Genomic DNA, 15,500 nt, shown 5'->3' on the forward strand with positions numbered 1-15,500 from the left:
TCATGTCAAAGCTAGCCCCAGCTGCTCATGCACACTGAGAGCAGCCTGGCTGGAAATGACTGGGGTGCTGTGCATTGCTGCCAATCGTCTCAGAAGCCATCAAGAGCCTGAAAGTGAATTCTGAATAGGCTAATAAATGGAGCTCCCAATGAAGGGACTGAATGAGGATATGAGGAAAGTACCCCTAACATAAAGGCAGTTGCGAGTACTATAAAGTTGTGAGACCAACTCACAGTGAGTCAGTCTGTGTACAAATATGACTCCAACAATGGGAGCGAATTCGTCTCACTTTCCCTACCTGTGGCATCGCAGCCTGTGACTGCCACCGGCTGGGCTCGCTGGAGGGTGCCGAATGCGACTAGCGCAGTGGCCAGTGTGCCTGCAAGGCCAACGTGGCGGGCCGCCAGTGCTCCCAGTGCCGCGAGGCATACTGGAACCTGCAAAGCGGGGACGGCTGCGAGGCCTGCAACTGCAACTTGATTGGCTCGTACAACCGGACCCGCGACCAGCGAACGGGACACTGCCACTGCCGGCCAGGGGTGACCGGCAAGCAGTGCGACCAGTGCCTGCCCTACCACTATGGCTTCTCGCCTGACGGATGCGTGCGTGAGTACACCGAGTGTGTGTGTGTGTGCTCCCTCTCATTCAGGTACACCTTTTAAACGAAGGGCCAGCTTTTCGTTACTCTTCACATGCCTTTCCAAAGCACGCGTACTATTGTACAATGACAAGAGCAGGTAAGGCACTTTGTTTATCCAGCACTGCAGACACTGTGTTGTACACTCAGGCGGGCCAAAGTATTCAGTGCAAGGACACTCATCATCACCAGCCTATCTACGCCCACTGTAGGGCAAAGGCCTCTCCCATAGATCTCCAATTATCCCGGTCCTGTGCTATCTGTGACCAACTTATCCCCACAAAATTCTCGATCTCACCTGCCCATATAACTTTCTTCCACCCCCTGCCATGCTTGCCATCTCTAGGGATCCACTCTGTTACCCTTAATGACCAGCGGTTATCTTGCCTTTGCATTACATGGCCCGCCCACGTCCATTTCTTCTTCTTGATTTCCACTAATATGTCCTTAACACACGTTTGTTCCCTGACCCACTCCGCTCTCTTCTTGTCCCTTTATGTTACACCTATCATCTTCCGTTTCATTGCCCGCTGAGTCATCCTCAATTTAAGTCGAATCCTCTTAGTGAGCCTAAAAGTGAGCAAGGCCGCTACCCGGAAATAAAAGGGGAGGCCAAGAATAGTACCGGCCTAGATTGTGATGGGAGAAGCACGACCCAATACCCCTGTTGGCCGGGATATGCAGCCTGTACGTGGCACTGGTACAGGTGTTTGCTTTCGCCCTAGGCAACAATAAGGCCAGTTCAAGCTCTTTTATGAAAATGCATGTTGATTCATCTCTTGTTTGAATGCATTTCCAGCAGTCGTCTTGGACTACCTGTAAAAGACAGTTCATACAACGTGAGAATAGCAGAGCATAGGACAAGTGCTTTGTACTTTCTTTGGTGTCTCAAAGTTGCAATATTCATTTTAGTTGTTTAATGTTAGTGCGCTAGTAGATTTTGCTCAGGCACATAATATCCATGCATACTGCACAGTCATGAGTAAGTTATTTAACAAAACTTGTTGGGGTGCTAGTTGGTTCATGATTCTTAAATATGTTTAGCGCAAAAACCAAAGACGGTACACAAGAAAGGAGACCGCACAAGCACTAACTTTCAACTGAACTTTAATCACCGCTGGAGTTGGTAAATATACCCTACTGTGGCCCATGCTGCGCATGCTCCAGTTGTTTCTATATTTACCGGCTCTAGCGGTGATTAAACTTCAGTTGAAAGTTAGCGCTTGTGCCATCTCCTTTCTTGTGTACCGTCTTTGGTTTTTGCACTAAACATATTTAGGAACGAGTAAGTTATGTTGAGACAATGTTCTGTTCCAAAACCAAAGTTCTTTAACGTTGTAAGAGCCCTGGAAACCTGCGTTTTCTAAAATGGGTCTCTTGCAACTGCATTGCTCCTTCGACATTTATGAGAGCCTCCAATGACATTTGTGTGCATGCTTGCATGTGTGTGCGTGCACATATGAGTGGAAAAAAGCACGGGCACTAGGATTGTACAGACCGCAACAGCCGTGTCTATAACACTCGAGCGGCGTGCCGCGGGCTGCAGTGGCGGCGCCTATCAGAGACACTGATGCGACATCGGGTTCGAGATAGCATGCATGTGCGCGTACGCGGCCACCCTGACATGATCAGCTTGATCAACGAAATGAATGAGTAAATTAAGATGAAAAAAAGTGAGTTAACACAAATCCTGGTGATTTAAAAATGACCAAAGTCAAGTATGACACAAGACAGTAAATAGACAATGAATGCAAATTAAAACAAAATAAATCAATTGATTCCTCTTAAGTTCCTGTATACTTTCTAATTTAATTTATTATAATTTAATTCAGCTTAATTCACTTTGCTACACGTTATTTCACACAGTGACCCCCCTAATTTACTTTGATTCAAGTTATTTGACTCTGATTCCACTTGATTCGCATTGATTCCTCTCCATCTGCTTCGTCTTCGTAATTCACATCGGTCCATATGAATTTAGTTGGGTTCATGTTAGTTCATTTTGTCTAAGTTAATGCACTACTTTATTCACTGTTAGTTGCGTTGAATCCTCACGCTTCATATTCATTTTTAATGCGCTTGGTTTCATCTTAGCACACCTTGACATCTGTCAGTTAAGTTTGATTCATCTTTAATAACTTGAAGTTACCTTGATTCTCTCAGAAATTCACCTAATTTAATCCCTTTTACACTTGCACTGATTCTTGTTATTCCCATGTCTTCTTAATTCACTTTTGTTCCGGTTATTTAATTTTGATGTCTTTTAATTCACTAGTACTTATTCGTAATTCACTTTTCCGTCCTCCTTAATTCCCAGTGTCATCGCCTTATTCTAAATCTTCCTCTTGTTCGCTCTAACTGCCTTTAATTCCCTGCAGGCATCGAGGGGCTTTTTTATACGACGCCTGATTACTGCCAGTTTTTGTTCAAGGGCTGTGAAGGTCGACGGAATGATTAGACACAAACTTTCTCTTTATCTCAGTTACATTCATCACATTGATCCATTGTATCATATAATACAGTTATCAATATACCAATGTTATGCTCCAGCAGCTCTTTTCCCTCTGTGCGAGACATGCAACATCATCCCGCACGACCCTCCGCTCACTTTCTGTTCATTGCGCCCATTGACCTCAAAGCATGACCACTGGAACGATAAAAGCCGCTCTAGGAAATCCAACCGTTGTCGCCGTCGACCAACTACCAAACCGGCGCATAAACTCGCAGCCTGCAACGTGCCATTACACGTAGTAGTTCGACAGAACCATGACGTGGCAGTTTCTTCCGAGCGCAGACGCACGACAGAAACAATGACGCAGCAGCGACGCGCGGCTTGGCGCCCGCTCTGCGCGCGCCTCACGAGCGGTGCTGCCAACAGCGCTCCCGGCGGCCAAAGCATCCTCTGTAACAGTGGCGGCCAAAACGGGCAACAAAGACAAGCTGATCATGTCAGGGTGGCCGCGCACGCGCACATGACGCTATCTCGAACACGATGTCGCATCGGTGCCACCGATAGGCGTCGCCAGTGCAGCCCGTGGCACGCCGCTCGAGTGTTGTAGACAGGGCTGTTGCGGTCTGTACTAACCCTAGCCAAAGGTTAGTGTAATATGTTTACTTGCACACTCATCTATATTTATATTTCTATATTCATCTGTATTTCTATATTCATTTATATTTAGTGAAGAATTATGTGTTATTCTTGACAATTAGGCATAACCTGGAATGACGTACTAAATGCTACTGCTACTGCTGTATGCACTTCCTTTGCATACAGCGTAGTTTGGCTTTCCTGGGATTCGAACGTTCTCTCGACTCCTTTATTCATTCCTGTGCAGTCAGTCTCAACTGTGCTCTTTGTTCGTTTCCTTTTCCCCCCTCCATGCTTCCCGCACCTCCTGGCAGCGTGCGACTGCGACAGCCAGGGCTCTGTGTCGCTCCCAACGGCCAGTGCGAGTGCCGGCCGAATGTCGAGGGACGCCGTTGCGAGCGTTGCAAGGAGAACAAGTACAGCAAGGAGTCCGGATGCGTTGGTGGGTGTCCCGCTCTTGCGGTTTGAATGTAGTCAGACGTGGCTTGCATTCGGCATTTTCTAGTGTAATCAATTGAAGAGCCACCCTGTTTATGTTGGTGAACTAGTAAATGTTTGAAATTGTTACATAAACATATAACTACCCATGTAAACACAGGACAAAAAAAAGGATAATAAACACTGCTACGATGCTATAATAAACACTGCTTTAACTATCTCAATCTCGGAACATTTTTTGACAGAGGCAAATCAAAATGAGTTGGAATGAGGTATCAGTGGGCACTAAAAAACACCAATAATGCTTCAAATGTACGATAATTGTGCAGCTCCACTATACAGGACAATTTGCAGCTGGGGGTCATTGCTTTGGTGCTCGAACATTGGATTTTCAATTTGAGGTTCCACGCACTGACGCAGTGTGCTCAGGCACCTGAAGTAGTTGGCTCATCTGGATTTGTGGCACGCTGCAGACTGTCCCATGTGCTACAACCTGGTGCAAGATGCGGTGAACGAGCACCGGGAGAAGGTGGCTGAGCTGGCACGCCTTCTGGACAACATTGAGAAGAATCCGCAGATTGTCAAGAGCGTCGACTTTGAGGAGAAGCTCGAGCAAGTGATGACCATAGTGAACGGCCTGTGGAAGGACGCCAAGCAGGCCTCCGGTGAGTTTCCTCTTCTAGAGTACTACACATGACGACCTGGCTCTTCAGGGGTATGGGATCAGTTAGAGCCAGTTAGGGTCAGTGCACATGCGTCTGAGCCACGGGCAGCTGATTGATTCCGATGGGTTCACTTCTCCCTTGAAGGGACACCGAAGTGAACTGATGAAAGTGTTATTTGCTGATGCGTTATGCAGTTTAACCCATGTCATTCATGATTTTAGTGTTTACTGGGAGTATAAAGCCTTGCCATCTGCCACAGTGACATTGCTCTGCTTTACATTGCATTTTCTTGCTATTTCAACATACAATAATTCAGTTCCCACCCACCCCATGGTTAGCACCAAGATTTGACTTGTTGACACACAGGTTGCACGTATGAAACATGCCAGCAATGGGCCAGTTTAGCCCTGCAGACTTACCAGTGTGCCGTCATAGCCGGCATCAGCAAATCGGTGAGGAGGATGGTGCGAGGAAGAAGTAACTTTCGAGCGCAGTCTTCTCACTAAAAATGCGTGTAAATCGCCCAAAAATGCTCGTCACGGCCTATGCATTGCAGACTTTAATGTTTTGAGGTAATTAGAACAATGTTTGCGGTTTGCTCCAGTGTTTCTTTATGGCTCGCTGTGCAAAGAGCTCAGCATAAAAGCCATTCTTCCATGCAAAAGAAAAAAAAATCTCTGTGGGTTTCCCATGTTTTGCTCAGTAGAGAAAAATTACTCTCCTCTCCTGCACCATTCCTCTGCCAGAGCTTTTGAAAGAACAGCATTGTCCACCGTCGCACAATTTTGCCACTTTGCAAGTAAAGGAATTTCTGAAAATCAAATTGCAATCAAAGAAATTTCTGACAATGGGAAATTGCAAACATTATAAATTATATTTTTTTGGCCAATGGGGGAAATTTGTTTTACACAGAATGCATTGAGGTGATACTTATGGATTTCTGTCCTACAAGCGTGTGCGGGTGCATTTCAGAAAGTAGGTGAAAATTAACTTCCGTTCTTATAAACCGCCGTTAAATGCACTTCTACTGTCACATACGGAATAGAACCATACACGGGCAGATTTATTTTAGTGAACAAACAGGACGTGACTGGTGTTTTAGTGAATGGACCAGCATGAGAGTTGAAGGTGTGTTTTGTGTTTCATATACGCCGTCCTCCTGAAATCCATTCCTAATATTTCTGCTTTAAAAGAAATACTAACACCGAAAACTTCGTTGGGGTTTGTCAATGTGAACTTTGCACATCAGAGTGGAATTGAGGAATGTCAGAAATGTGTACGGTGGAATGGATATTTCTAGTTTGATTTAATGCTTACCAAATTATGGCTATGTTGATCTGTGTTGCGTGGCCACTGGCTGGAGGCATATTCATGATTTCTATTACCATCATTCTCCTAAAGCCATATCATTGTTAGGTTACTGTTAGCAGCGCTAGGTGCAGGTGGACGTTTTACTGCTTTCGCATAAGAAACTTCGACAGAGTTCCTGTTGTTTTTGGCTGAGGCATTCCTAAGAAAGTAGCATTTAGTTGATCGTTCGGAAGCGAGCAAGTAAGAGAGAGGAAGCAGGTCAACCCTTCCTGTTCACCCACAGGCACGGGCAAAAGTTTGGCCGAGCAGTTGGACGAGCTGCTTCGGCGCATCAAGAAGGTGCAGGACATTGCGGGGAAGATCGGCATCGAGATTGCGCTCGCTGAAGACATCGTGAAGGGAGTGGCACTCAACATGACCGGCGCGGAGGCGGTTGCCGAGCGCATCAAGGCCACGCTGACACAAGCCGAGAAATACTTCGAGGATGAGGCACAGAACGCCCTCAAGCGAGCCCTGGAGCGCTCGGACCGCTACGGGCAGCAGTCGGAAATGATGTCCCAAATTGCCCGCGACGCCCGGCAGCTGGCCGATCAGTGAGCGGCCTGCCCATTCCAAGCCCTTGGTTGGCATGCAGGGCGGCAGATCAGGAGAAATATTGATGCGAGATCAGCTACACGATACAAGGTGTGCCTTTTTAAAAAAGGAGACGATTACAGACAGCATGCGAGAGTTTAACTCTATATTAGTGGACCGGAATGTTTAACGACATTCATGGAACTCTCGCTGAATGCTGACTTGCAATGACAGCCTAAACGATTCTGACTGTAACTGTTGCCCCAACAGTGCAACCCCAAACTTGTCAGAGCACGTGGTTCAGCTGCTACAAATTTTTCCGTTGAGCATGGTTTCGTGTTTGCTGAGGCTTTTTTTTCTTTCTCACAAGAACAAAAAAAAAATTACTCGATAGATTATATTACTGCTACACCCACTGCCTATTTCCAAGTGCGGTGGCATATGTTCTCAGTGGTGACTGTCCACCCTTTTCCGCAGGCACGAGAACGACGCCAATGAGATTGGCAACCTGGCATCGGATGCCTACAACATGACTCAGGAGGCACATGCCATTGCCGAAGGTGCACGCAGCACGCAAGACAAGACCGAGAATGAGATATACATGCTCAAGAACAGGTAAGGGGGAGAACGCGGTCATCAAAGCCTCCGTTTCAAAGCTGACATCCTATGTACCATCGGGGTTGATTTTGCCAGCTGCTTATAAGCCTTCATTCTGACAGATATCAACAAGAACAGAGTGAAGAGTGGCTCAGTGGTGGCACACCAACATGGTTGGGGTGCCACCATTGGCACGAGCCTATTTTACATCTCACCGCTCGTAATTCTCGCACTTGCAGAGCCCTTTCTACTAGAGTTGGAAACATGAGCCAGCCGAGACTAATGAGCTGATCGGGCGCCTCCAGTGCCGGCGAGCAGAAAAGGCACCACCGTATATAGCGGGCGAAATTCACATGAAGAGACAGAATGGTTGCTAGCCCAAGAGTCTAGGCAGCACGTATACATCTCTTTTAGTTGAGCGACAAGAAATCTCTGCAAGGAAACCTAGCAACTACTGCTCCGCAGTACCGTTGTTGCACAGGCTAGGGGTTGGAAGCATACCGTAACTAAGGTCGCGGGTTCGATTCCTGGCCGCAGCGGCCGCTTTTCTGATGGAGGCGAAAAGCAAAAATGCCCGTGTGTACGAGATTTCGGCGCACGTTAAAGATCCCCAGGTGGTCAAAATTAATCCGGAGCCCTCCACTACGGCGCGCCTCATCGCCTGCGTTGCGTTGGCGCGTTAAACCCTACAATCAATCAACGGAAGCATAACTAATTATAAGCCACCCACCTGCATGGTGAGAAGTCAGGAAAGAGGTACCTCATAAATGCTATTTACACTTCAAAATATAAGCACGAGATGTACACTCTATGCAAATCTGCCACTCGCCTTCCAAATAAATAAGAAAAAACGCAGCTGTTCAAGCTTTTTGCAATAAAATCCACAATGTTTGACGGAAAGCTTGGAGGTGGAATGGTCAAATCCCAGTAGTGGGGGAACCCATTGTCTAAGTGTGTGTTCTGAGCTCATTGCACCACCACACAAGTTTCTGAGGTGCTATTAGGATGGGGTTGTAGTACATGAAACCATCAGCTTCCGTGTTCATTTGTACAGAGACGAAGATGGCATGGCAATGGTGGAGGCACGATGGTTACATCATGTTATCCCTACAACAATCCTTCCGCAAGATGGGATTATACTAATATGTCAGAACAGAGGGGGCCGCTAGCTTGCGGAGGAGTAAACACTCAGCTCTGGTCGTGGCTGTGGTTGCATAGTCCAGTCGAAACTGATGGAAGTGGTCCAGCAGGCTGGTCAGCACCTTATGGGAGGGCTCCGATATCCGGGTGATGGTACATGCGGCTGCACGCCTATAAGTATGGTCGTAGCCCACACAAGGCACATTTCAGTTCAAATGCCATCTGCTGGCTGCTTCATTTGCTGGCGCTTCCCAACCTGCAGTGGAGTGTGCTTTGTGCTCAAGCGCGGGCTTTCACCCATATCATCATTACACGCAGTAAGATGGTACGTGTTGACTTGCCTGAAGGTCCACACTCCCTTGGAAGGAACAAAAAAGGTCTAGAGGTAATAGCCTTGCTTGCACTGTCAGGAGTGAGGGCGCAGGCTTTGAGCATTACAAAACTCAGTGTGCTTGTCTCGTAAATTTTCAATAGCACACTTACCTGCCACCGGAGGTAAATGGAATATGTACAGGATCCAAAAAAGGACAAGTATCAATCATATGTTAAGTAAGTAACCATTGCAGATGGTACCACAAGCTTGTATTCACACACTTTTGCATGCAGGATGCGTGAGATCATGGACCTGATGCTGCGCACCAAGAAGATGGCTGAAGAAGCAAAGGCAGAAGTGAAGAAGGCGTACAGTGATGCCCTCCGAGTCCTCTCGGACGCACAATCAGTCCAGATGCCAGCTGTTGACACTGACGAGCTCTTCCAAAGCGCAAGAGATCATCGAACAGGTATTGCCATTTTCGGCATTGACATGCACACGTTGCCTTCTGCTACCAAGGCTCAGATCGCCCATGTGGGCTTGCCCTGCAGCGTCAATGCATCGTGCCTAATCACTGCCTTCTCCCCACTAGAGAGAACAAAGAATGGCTGGCATGCAATGCCCCTACAAGCCGCACAATGTAAACTTAATCTCTAAGATTATGACTTTGTTGACCTTGTGGTGATGCCACTAATCATGTGACTGCCTGGTGTCCCAGTTACCGTCGTACGCTGTGCAACTCTTATGGACCAGCATGTGGAGGTTAGACCATTATTTATCCAGCACAGTCTTTGTTAGTTTGACTAGCACGGTAATTTGGTAGCGTGTTCACTAGCATGTTGTGTGGGGGGTGAGCAATTGGTGCGGCGGTGTGATTGATTCTTTGGTTGCTTGAAGTTTCACGTATGCTACTAATCAAGCTTAAAATAGCGAGATCGCGCTTTAGGAGTCATGGAGCGATGGCTCACGTTACCATGTCAATTCCTCGCGTCCATGACGTCAAGCCTCTTTTTGTCTTGCTCCCCTGTATCATCACTCATATGATTAAGGTTGCTGCAGTGCAATTACACTCCGTAGGAATTTGGGTATTTTCCCAACCAAGGCCCTCAGCAGGATCTTTTTTAAAATGAAAACTATAGGGCAAACAATACACTGGTTGGCTGCAGCACCCTCAAATTGTACTGACCATGTTTGTGATTCAGACATTTTTTAAGGACTATAACTGCTGTTTTGATGACTTTCTTTTACATAATTTTTTTTTCCACTTTTTTTTGCTTGAATAAGTTTTTCTAGGCATCCTAATGATGTAAACAGTACTGTGCGTGCCTCTGATCATCTGCTGACCACGGCGAGCAGCGGCATGCAGACTGGTGACGCTAGTTTTTCACTTTTAAATTCCGCGAAAAAATTATTCTGGCATGAAAAAACAAGGCCACAAGAAATTGGCTAAGAAAAAGTTATTTAAACTGCAATTTAGTTTTTGAATATGTCTCAATGGCAAACATACGTTGGGTGCAATGACAAGGCTCAGTGGTTGACTAATGTGCTGTTTCTTGTGAGTTTTCATTGCTGCCTCGACGAGCCTGTGTTATAGTAAACCGACCCGGTCAGCGGACAAGCCAAATTTCTAGGGACTACAGTGTAACCATCGAGCCTTAATTTAAAATAAAATGAACATACGCATCTTTCACTAACACGTACTTTTAAAGCATTTTTGTGTGCTAGACAGCAAGTGGATCGCTGTGGTGTCTAAAATGTCTCTTTTTCGGAGCACAATAAATGAAGCAATGAAAAGCAAGCGGAAGTGATGTATTTTTGATGGGAAAAACAGGTTTGTATGTTTATTTTGAAAACCCTGCTTTGACCGAGTTTACAAGAACATTTAGTATATGTGTTTGTTTATTTTTTGTTTATATTTATTTCTAGCAAGGATAATATTCAGCACTGTTGTGGTCAGGCGAGGCTGTTTGCATTGCAGCCATGCAGGTAAAACGGGGGCAGACTGGGCAATCTTTGAGGTCCGTAAAGCTAAGCTTACTCATCAAGTGGGCCATTTATTGTGCTAGCGCTCCATTTTGAAATGAGCAATTCACGTGCAACTTGTGTGTTCAGTGCAAGCATACGTACTATAGCCATGCTGTTACCACGTGGTAAACACACGCGTTCTGCTGCCAGGCCCACTGCAAGCACACAAAAGCTAAACACTGCGGCAAAGCTGTGTTTTCAGGGGGTGGAACAGATGTACGATGGCCAAGTTTAAAGGCGGTTCGGTAACAAGAATAGACATTGCTGTTGGCGCATTTTAGCTGTCATACGTTTTGACTGCAACGTGGCTGACTCTTGCATCAACACGCACGTTATGCCATCGGCGCAGGCCTTGCGTATCCAGAAGGAAGCCGACGAGCTGCTGGCCAAGCACGCTGCAGTCATCGAGAAGGTGGGCCCACAGCGTGAAGAGGTGGAACAACTGCTCGCTGAGGCCCAGAAGCAGCAGCAGGTGAGCACACCTATTCAGCAGTTAGGAAGCCGAATGAGACATCCTGTGGGAAATTCAATGTCTTCTCACGGTAACTGTATATGCAGAGTGCTTTCATTTTCCGTATCATAGCTTGGAATGAATGTTTTTGAATGTTTGTGATTTTGTTGTTTGGTGTTGAAGAGCTGATGGTGGGGCACATGATTCGGTCAATGCAGTACTCGTACTCGGGAGTATTTTTCATTTGGAGTCATTTAGAATGTACAATGGTTGCTTTGTGATGACTGCCGGAAGCTTTCAGTTGGTATGCACTAGTGACATTGTCATTGCTTCACACAATGCACGTGCCATTTGAATATAAACTTATCTTAATATACACATGCGACTGAATTGTGTTCAGGTGAGCACCTTGCACATAATAAGTGTGCTTACGTCTCCCACCCTAGAGATGGGGAATGGACCACCCTTCGCCAGAAAATTTCCAATGCAATATAGTTTGCTTTAGATTTGGTCTGTTGAAAAGCCAGTTACTATTGCTATTATCTGCAATAATACTCCTGTCATTGAACCCAATGATCCATGAGGCAGTGTGATACACATGTTGCGTGGAAACTGCCATCAGTGGCGTTTATTTTTGATGCACGGAGGTTGATGAAGTTTTGTTTGAGTAGTTTAAAATTTTTCTGCTAAGCATAAGTGACGTTTCAGTTCGCGAGAAGCAGATCTTTTCTGCCACTACATGGCTGGACGCATACTAGGAGGCAACGAGAAATGAAAAATAAATGCTTGGGAATTCTATGAGCAAGTAACTTCTATAACGTAACCAGCTTGTCAAACATTTTCAGTATGTCCTAGGATACTGCAATTTCAGTGAGACTTCATGCCATGAGCAGAACTGGGTGAAAAGCAACACCAAAATTACTGCATTAGTTATTGAAGATACACTTCCCCGTAAAAAATCTGCCCTTGTGACTAAATGGCTGAGGTGTTCTGCTACTGAACATGAAGTCACGGCTTCTATGGTGACTGTTTTTTGGTGGATGCCACGTACAAAACCACAGTGACGTAATTGCTGCGGTAAAATGCTTAAGTGCACCAACAGGCACGACATACTATACCCTGCTACCCTTTCCGTCATTTTTGCCAAACCCTCAAGTTATTTGTCGAAACTAAGCCCTGGAGGTTGCGGTGTTTTTAAATGGCAAGCACCATATCATTCATAATGTACAGTCCTTTATTCCATGCATGTGATGTAACGCGTGTTTGAAAAGCTAGCAAAGGAGATTGTTGGGCAACAGAAAAAAGGCTACTCGTGTATTCTGCCACCATTTGTTTGGTTGCCCCGTTTCCTGTGCGAGCTTTAACAACAAGAGTCAACGTTGCCCTGCCTATAACCATCCATTCACTGGAGTTACATTTCTTGTGCATTCGGTGGTCATTAATGTGTTGTATGTTAAGCTGAATGTTGGCACACAGAATTCTCTTCTGCGCTGTTCCAGCGAATGCATCACAGTTTATCGCTTTGTAGCCACGCAAAAGTAAACAAGCTTCTGTTTGACACATAACCAACTTTTTTCTGTATGCATATGCTTCTCTGTTGCATGGCTTTTTACTGTGTTGCTGGGTGGTAGCATCATCTTACAATAGCTACCAAAACTTTCAACTTTTATCCTTGAAAATGGTTATTGCGCTCTTTATTTTTATTAATAAAAACTTGTCCAGAAGTCACATTTAATCTACAGCTGTTAGGTCATCTGTTAGGACTCAGTGGTTCTCAAATGGGGCTCCGCGGACCCCAGGGGGTCCGCGATAGCATTTCAGGGGTCCGCGAAGCTTCCCGCCAAACGTTTCCCCCGCCATTTTTCTCTCGATTTTGCCAGCATTTGCTTGCAAAGCAAAAAGGTGGATCCGCCGGATTAAATGTACATTTAGCTTCTCCGCGTGGCACATATTTTGACATCTGCATTTTGTCCAACACGCCAGCTATGAAAGACAAAGAAAAGAAACCCACAAAAGGCAGCATATAGGTGTCTAGAAGGCTTGCAGATTCAAATACAAATTGTTTGACATTATGGCACAGATCAACATACGCTCCATCGTGGGGTCCCCCATCACTATCGCAAGCCCAAAAGGGGTCCCCGGGGCAGTCATGGCTGAGAACCACTGTGTTAGGTCATCAGTTAGCTATGTTAAGTCTGAATATAGGTCAAGGTTTCTCCCCAAAAAGTTGCCAAAAAGCCACCTATAAAAGCCATCGACCTATATATAGGTCAGGTTTTTCAGGTTTTTTCAGGTTTTATTGAAAAATATTTGCATACAGGAGAAGAACAATGGCAATTATTATTACAGAAGGAGGTCCCAGAGTTTACACAGAGTTTACGCTGTACACCTGGTCGTTGACATATTGCTAGTTATCATCTGGCAACTGCAGGCAGCTGATCCAAACTGCATGGGCACTATCTCTATTGCCGTCAGTTGGATACACCACCATCTTTTTTTGTTGTTGCTTCTCTCGCTCTCAGTGAACATGCGTGCTTTCTTTTCTTGCTCAAGATGAGTTTTGGCACTTGGTTGCAGTTTACTCCAGGACTTTAAAAAAAATTTATAGGGTATATGCCAACGAAAAATTTATAGGGTATATGCCAACGCCAATGGCAGCATGTCCGCATAGTGCCAGTTCAGTTTCACTGGTAAAAGTGTATGCTACTGGCGTAAGCTAAATGGGAAGCTCCGGGCATTCAATGCCCAAAGACCTCGTTTCGTGGGCGCCATGCTGTACACCTGGAACTGAAGGACAAGGTTGCGAGCTTTCTCTCGGAAACGTCGTGCAACGTCTCTACGAATAGATGGCTGGTGACAACCCCAGAATGCCTGCTGGCTGCCTGCGCACACCGCTGCTCACGGCGGCCGGCACTGGGGTTTCACACGTGGATACGGTTTAACAGAGTGGCATCTTGGTGCTTGCTTCCTGATGGCACGGTTTCGCGGGTGCTTAAGAAGGGCTGCATAAGAAATTCACTGGACTACACTAAGCACGACATGTTGTGAAAGACGGCCAGCCAGAACAGTCATTCGACGAGAGTTCAGGCAGCTCTAACGAATAATCTGAAATGAAACAAGTGCTTATAGGTGCAATAAAACAATGTTGTGTGCGTTTTTTTTTCTTCTCACATTTCTTGGCCTTAGGTAAGAAAGTGGGTTTCTCTATATTCTGGCTCGACCTATATTCCAGCTTGTACAGTACTGTTGTCACCCTTCCCATATTTTCTGCCAGGCAGAAGAACACCCGATATCTGATCTCCTTTGATGAAGTTGCATGCAATTTTTGGACGTTGATAACTTGGACTTGCAATGGCTGAAGACATGTAACTTTGCCTACAGGAAACTTTCAGATGCAGTGTGAATATACTACTTTCCATATTTTCAGTGGGTACTAATGTACACTAGAAGTCCTAATAGAATAGTGAACTTGTCCTTGTTGGGACATGTTTACTCTAATGGGGTGCCTTGTGTAGCTGTGCTTGTAAGGCACTCATTGTGACGTGTGTGGCTAGGCAGAGCCAGGTTTGCAAGGGTATGTTTAAAATTGAGTCGCAGCATGTACAACGAATGGCTGGAGCAAAAATTGGTCTTGATGCGGATCGGAAAAACATGTAAGAGGACTTTGCACAATCAACACATTACTGTAACATGCCCCGATTCTCCATTAAAAGTGCACATTTTATGCGAGTCTTCCACATTACCCCTTCCACTTCTCCAGATCACGGATGAACTGCTGGCTGAGACAGATGCGGCCTCCGCCAAGGCAAAGGAGGCTGCAGCTGATGGGGAAAGGATTCTCGAGGAAGCCCAGAAGACACTCAAGGATCTCAGAGGTAGGCACAAGTTCCTTGCTGCTTCTTGTTTTTTCATATTGCTTAGCAGTTAGCCCAGACTTTATTATCAGCACAAAGCAAATTGCTGAACTGGGTTCCAGCGATATTCTTATGGCGACGAAATACAGCATGCCAGTGTTAAGAGGCCAGCACCGAGCGATGTAAAATAAAGTGCACGTGAGAAGCATAAGCTGGCCTGGATGGCAGAAACTTCTCCAGTTTTGCCTCGTGTACATCTTCACTCTGATGTGTCGTTATTCACAGAGCCAGTAGTGTCTCTACCAGCCCGCTCAGGGCAGTGTGGTCCACAGCAATGTACTATTAAAGGCTGATATGCCACGCAACAGGAAGACCGATCCCTCCGACGTTTGCCCAAGAGATTTGAAG

General features: G+C 45.9%; 1 pseudogene across 1 annotated transcript in view; it reads left to right on the forward strand.

The window, feature by feature from the left end:
• LOC144174733 (laminin subunit gamma-1-like) overlaps positions 1–15,500 on the forward strand; it is a 111,314-nt pseudogene that overhangs the window by 84,573 nt on the left and 11,241 nt on the right. Inside the window, exons 15-22 of the transcript XR_013323519.1 lie at positions 313–606; positions 4,040–4,167; positions 4,637–4,828; positions 6,423–6,732; positions 7,190–7,327; positions 9,056–9,231; positions 11,137–11,259; positions 14,999–15,113. The product of XR_013323519.1 is annotated as a laminin subunit gamma-1-like (transcript). The remainder of the gene's footprint in view (positions 1–312; positions 607–4,039; positions 4,168–4,636; positions 4,829–6,422; positions 6,733–7,189; positions 7,328–9,055; positions 9,232–11,136; positions 11,260–14,998; positions 15,114–15,500) is intronic.

The sequence above is a fragment of the Haemaphysalis longicornis genome, unplaced genomic scaffold (genome assembly GCF_048455015.1).
Source record: "Haemaphysalis longicornis isolate Haplotype H1 unplaced genomic scaffold, Haemaphysalis longicornis Haplotype H1 scaffold_1, whole genome shotgun sequence".
In the NCBI taxonomy this organism is placed as follows: domain Eukaryota; kingdom Metazoa; phylum Arthropoda; class Arachnida; order Ixodida; family Ixodidae; genus Haemaphysalis; species Haemaphysalis longicornis.